The sequence below is a fragment of the Etheostoma spectabile genome, unplaced genomic scaffold (genome assembly GCF_008692095.1).
Source record: "Etheostoma spectabile isolate EspeVRDwgs_2016 unplaced genomic scaffold, UIUC_Espe_1.0 scaffold172, whole genome shotgun sequence".
NCBI classification, from domain to species: domain Eukaryota; kingdom Metazoa; phylum Chordata; class Actinopteri; order Perciformes; family Percidae; genus Etheostoma; species Etheostoma spectabile.
The window spans coordinates 1,113,086-1,117,848 of record NW_022605573.1 but is presented as its reverse complement, the minus strand read 5'-3'; the positions used below and the strand labels follow the sequence as shown (position 1 = coordinate 1,117,848).

Genomic DNA, 4,763 nt, shown 5'->3' with positions numbered 1-4,763 from the left:
TTTAGATTTAAATACGGTGATCACAGTTAAGTTTAGCAGTTTTTAGAGTTAAATGTGGTGATCACAGTTAAGTTTAGCGGTCTTAGAGTTAAATGTGGTGATCACAGTTAAGTTTAGCAGTCTTTAGATTTAAATACGGTGATCACAGTTAAGTTTAGCAGTCTTTAGAGTTAAATGTGGTGATGACAGTTAAGTTTAGCAGTCTTTAGAGTTAAATGTGGTGAGGACAGTTAAGTTTAGCAGTCTTTAGAGTTAAATGCGGTGATGACAGTTAAATTTAGCCGTCTTAGAGTTAAATGTGGTGATCACAGTTAAGTTTAGCGGTCTTAGAGTTAAATGCGGTGATGACAGTTAAGTTTAGCAGTCTTTAGAGTTAAATGCGGTGATGACAGTTAAGTTTAGAAACCAAAACGACTAGTTAAGATTAGAAAGATGGATTGGGGTTTACGTTCAAACACCAGTCCCCTTAAGTCAAGGTTGTCAAACATATGCCCGACAAAGGGTCCAATCACACCCACTGGATGACTTTGCAATGTGCAAATTTACTTACTTACTTACTTAAAATGGAGTGAAAGAATGACACTGTAGCCAGTTCTGTCTTTCACCTGTCCTCTCTCTCTTTTTCCATCTCTGTTTTCTACCTTCATCCCTCTGTGCTTCTCTGCTGTCTTCTTTTATATTATTTTTTTTCATTCTTCAGTCTGGCTACAGAGGTGCCTCTGATGTATAATGGATCAAAACACACACACACACACACCACACACACACACACACACACACACACACACACACACACACACACACACACACACACACACACACACACACACACACAAAGGTATGTTGATTTCTTCGGGCAGTGAGGACATTTTTCCAATAACAATAATCACTGTTTGATAGCAGCATGAAATATTTGCAATTATGGCTTCAAAACAAGAAAAAAAGCAAGATTGCAGATTAAGTAGTAAACACACGCTAACCCTGGTACTAACCTCAACTCTTTGCACAAATTAATCTAACTCATTAAAGGTCCAGTGTGTAACATGTTCAGTTGTTCATTATCAAAATCTGTCTTGTCCGTTCACAAACTTTTCTTTTTTCATGAATATTTATCACCACCATCAGTTCCATCTATTCCTAATGGCTTGAATTTACATTTGCATTCACACAAACTGGGGTAGACGCTTCACATTCGTGCGCCATCTTGAAATACGTTAGCCGGTGAGGGACATACAGGACGTACTGCTCTGCCTTTTGCGTTTTCGCTGTCACATGATAAACTCCCAGGTGATGCTAACGCTGCTAACGGGTATCGTCGCTTCCCGGCCCCGGCAAGTTTAAAGAAGGAATCATGGAGGACCACGTGTATTCAAAATCAACATTCCAGGAACAGGAGTCTTCTTCTTCGCCCAGAAAAAGAAAAAGGAGATTGAAAAGAGCAAGAGACCGGCTTATTGAAGCGTGAAGGCTATCGCAGCTGTAATACGTAATTTGAACTGTGTGGCGCGAGAGATATATGATCTCAACGCTAGATGGGAGAAATCCTACACATTGGACCTTTAAGGCTTTGTGTAACTTTTTGATATTAATGAACGTCTGTTACATTCAAGCCATTGCCAAATGAGTTGCTACAAAGCTAATTAAGACCATCAGCTCCACACAACTCTCTCTGGATTTCTCAGTGTGACTATGTTTAGAAGATTATGAGGTCCGGTGACTTTCACGTGCAGAAACTCGAGTGAAGATAATGACCTCTTCTGAAGAGTCCATGTTTTTTTAATCCTCCGTGTCCTCCTTGGCTACTAGCAAACTGTGTGGAGGAGGGATGGGGTCACATAAGGCTTGTCATGTTGACGCACCAAAACAGTTCTGTTTTTATTACTTAGAATTCCTCACGGGGGCGACAGAAACTACGCACTATACCTTTAAAGTACATTAATTTGAGTAACTAATACTCAAACTTACTAGAACATCAACAGAATTCTCAGGTTTTAAAATCATACTTCTCCTCCGTTTCCTCCAGTCCTGTTCACTTCACACTTTCCTTCGGTTGCGTTCTGTTATTTGTTTTGGTGACAACGTAATTGTTCCTGCAGCCAAGGTACCTGGAACAATCTTTCTCAGTCAATCTAATCTGAAGTTTTATGAAGCTGTGAAAGACGTCTGCTGTCTGTTTACTGCAGCTAAAGCTCATATTGGCCGACATGGTCAGCGTGCTGTCAGTCAGTTTTTTATTACTTTTTCATAACATCATCTTCTGGGTCAATAAAGCATTGACCCCCTCATGCAAAGAAAGTGACTGACAGTCTGTAATCGTGGGTTTTATTGGATAAAGAAAGCAAGGAAATACGCCTATGTGGCACAAATCAACAATTACAAAAAAACATCTTCTGCATTGGTGAAGAAAAATGTCCTCAAACAACAGCTGTGAAAATCCTCTTTTTGAAAAATGGAAGTTAACTAAATTTGTTGTCTATTGCATAGCTGTTGCATGAAGCCAATGCGGTTCAAATAGTAAATCAGAGACTGAGATTTGGGTGAGAGTTTTCATTTTTCTACTTCAACCTTTTGTTTTTTAGGTTTAAGCTCTTGAAGTTGTGATTCAAAGTACATCACCAGTAAACTGAAGTAGTTTTGATAGCGAGACGTGCCTGGATTCATGTTGTAAGTCCAGGGCGAACACTGCTAACTCCATGACAACAGGGTCCACTGAAAGGAACATACGCTTTAAGAAATATCTGCGTGTTGTATGACTTTATATCTTAACAGAAATTTTTCAAAGAATGTGTTTTACAGATGAATTTTTGTTCTTGTTGTTCTTTTCAAATTGTATAAGTTGTGTTCCAATAACCTTTGTCCACCACAGAGGGTAGTTGTGGGAGATTAAATTCAACATAGTCCACTTTTCTTGACCTCTTTGACGCTATGTCTGAGGTTTTTGTGGCTTTTTCCGTGATTTGTTGCTTTTATTTCGACATTTTTTAAGTTTTTTTTTTTCTTCAAACGTCCTGTATTTTAACTAAGTCCAGGTAAAAGAGCTGCTGGAACTTCTTCTGCTACAGCAGACAACTACCCATATTTTATAAATATTTACCACCACCATCAGTTACAACTATTCCTATTGGCTTGACATTTCACATTTCACATTAAATTTACATTTTTCACATTTTACTTTGAACTGCGTGGCGAGATATATTGATTGAGATAGAAATTCCTACACACTGGACCTTTTAGATAAATCCACTTGGTCAGGGGCCTTTGGCGGCTGTGGCTCAGTGGTAGAGCGGTTACCTGCCAATCGGAAGGGTGGTGGTTCGATCCCTGGCCCTGCAGTCCCACGTCAAAGTGTCCTTGGGCAAGACACTGAACCCCGAGTTGCCCCCGGTGCTGCGCATCAGAGTGTGAATGTGTGTGAGTGTGTATCTAATGAGCAGGTGGCACAGTCTCGGCCCCAGTGTATGAATGTGTGTGAATGGTGAATGAATCCTGTATGATGTAAAAGCGCTTTGAGTAGTCGTTAAGACTAGAAAAGCGCTATATAAATACAGCACATTTACATTTGGCGTTGTAAGTGACGCAAAAAAAGTCTCTTATCTAAAATGCACTTTGTCGGGACTATTGGCGTCACTTTTGACACAATTAGGTTTAGGAAAAGATCGTTGGTGGGATTATAAAAGGTAGGTTTGTATAACACGTGGGACAAGATTGGGACGGTTGGGTTTAGGAAACCTAAAACACGGGACACAAACCCCGGTCTCCAGGTTGAGAGTCCTGTATTGTTTGTCTGTGTGTATGCATGCGTGTTAGTGCGTGTGTGTGTGTGTGTGTGTGTGTACAGTGGGGTCGGTGTGTGTGTTTTCTGGGGGTGTAAGCCTTCCTAAGATAAGCTAACAACACTGTAAGACAGCACCGACACTAGTTATCACTCCAATATTAAACCCCAGGGAGAGAGAGAGAGGGACAGAAAGAGAGAGAGAGAAACAGGGAGAGGGAGAGGGCGAGGGAGCAAGAAAAGGAGGTAGAAGTGGTAATGACTAAGGGCCTGGGACCGTTGGTGAAAGAGAGAAAAAAGAAGGGAGAAAGAAGGAGGGTTGATCGAATTTGGAAGATGAGATGAGAGAGTGGTGTTAAAGAAAAAAAGACTGCAGGAGAGCGAGGTGATGAAAAAAGGACGAGAGATGAGGAAACGGAGGCAGGAGAGTCAAAGAGGGACTTTTGGGAATTGAAATGTAAAAAAGACTGGAGGATGTAAGAAGGGTGAGAGGGTGATGTAAAAGGATGAGAGAGGGAGGGAGACGGGAGAAAAAAGAGCAGGCGAGAGGAGAGAGGGGAGGGATAGAAAGACGAGAGTCGTGGCGAAAGGACAGTCAAAGAGAGGTGGATGGGTGATGTAGAGGAGAGGAGAGGAAGGGAAGAGGAAGAAAAGAAGACATTACAAAAAAAGGTTGGAGAGGAGAGATAAGAGGAGTGATGCCGAGGAAGGAAAAAGAAGGACTGAAAGCAAAGAGTTTCTGTTAATTTCATTTTACCCAAACTTTTTCATCATCTCAGTAGATAAAATCAGCGTTTCTGAGCCCTGTAGTTGATCTTTTTTAATTTAAATCATGTCCTCCGAACTCTCCCTTTATATCTCTTGATCCACTTCTAATGAAAATATAATAATGGGCTTAAATCATTTAGCAAAGTTGGCTCTACTGGATTAATGTCAATAAAGCAGAATTAAAGGTCCCGTGGCATGAAAACGTCACTTTGAGGTTGTTTTT

At 40.7% G+C, this 4,763-nt stretch overlaps 1 long non-coding RNA gene across 1 annotated transcript in view; it reads right to left on the bottom strand.

Annotated features, from left to right (window-relative positions):
- LOC116685725 (uncharacterized) overlaps positions 1 to 4,508 on the bottom strand; it is a 22,412-nt gene extending 17,904 nt beyond the window's left edge. Inside the window, exon 1 of the long non-coding RNA XR_004331031.1 lies at positions 4,496 to 4,508. This is a non-coding gene — a long non-coding RNA (uncharacterized LOC116685725). The remainder of the gene's footprint in view (positions 1 to 4,495) is intronic.
- Positions 4,509 to 4,763: the final 255 nt, after the last annotated feature.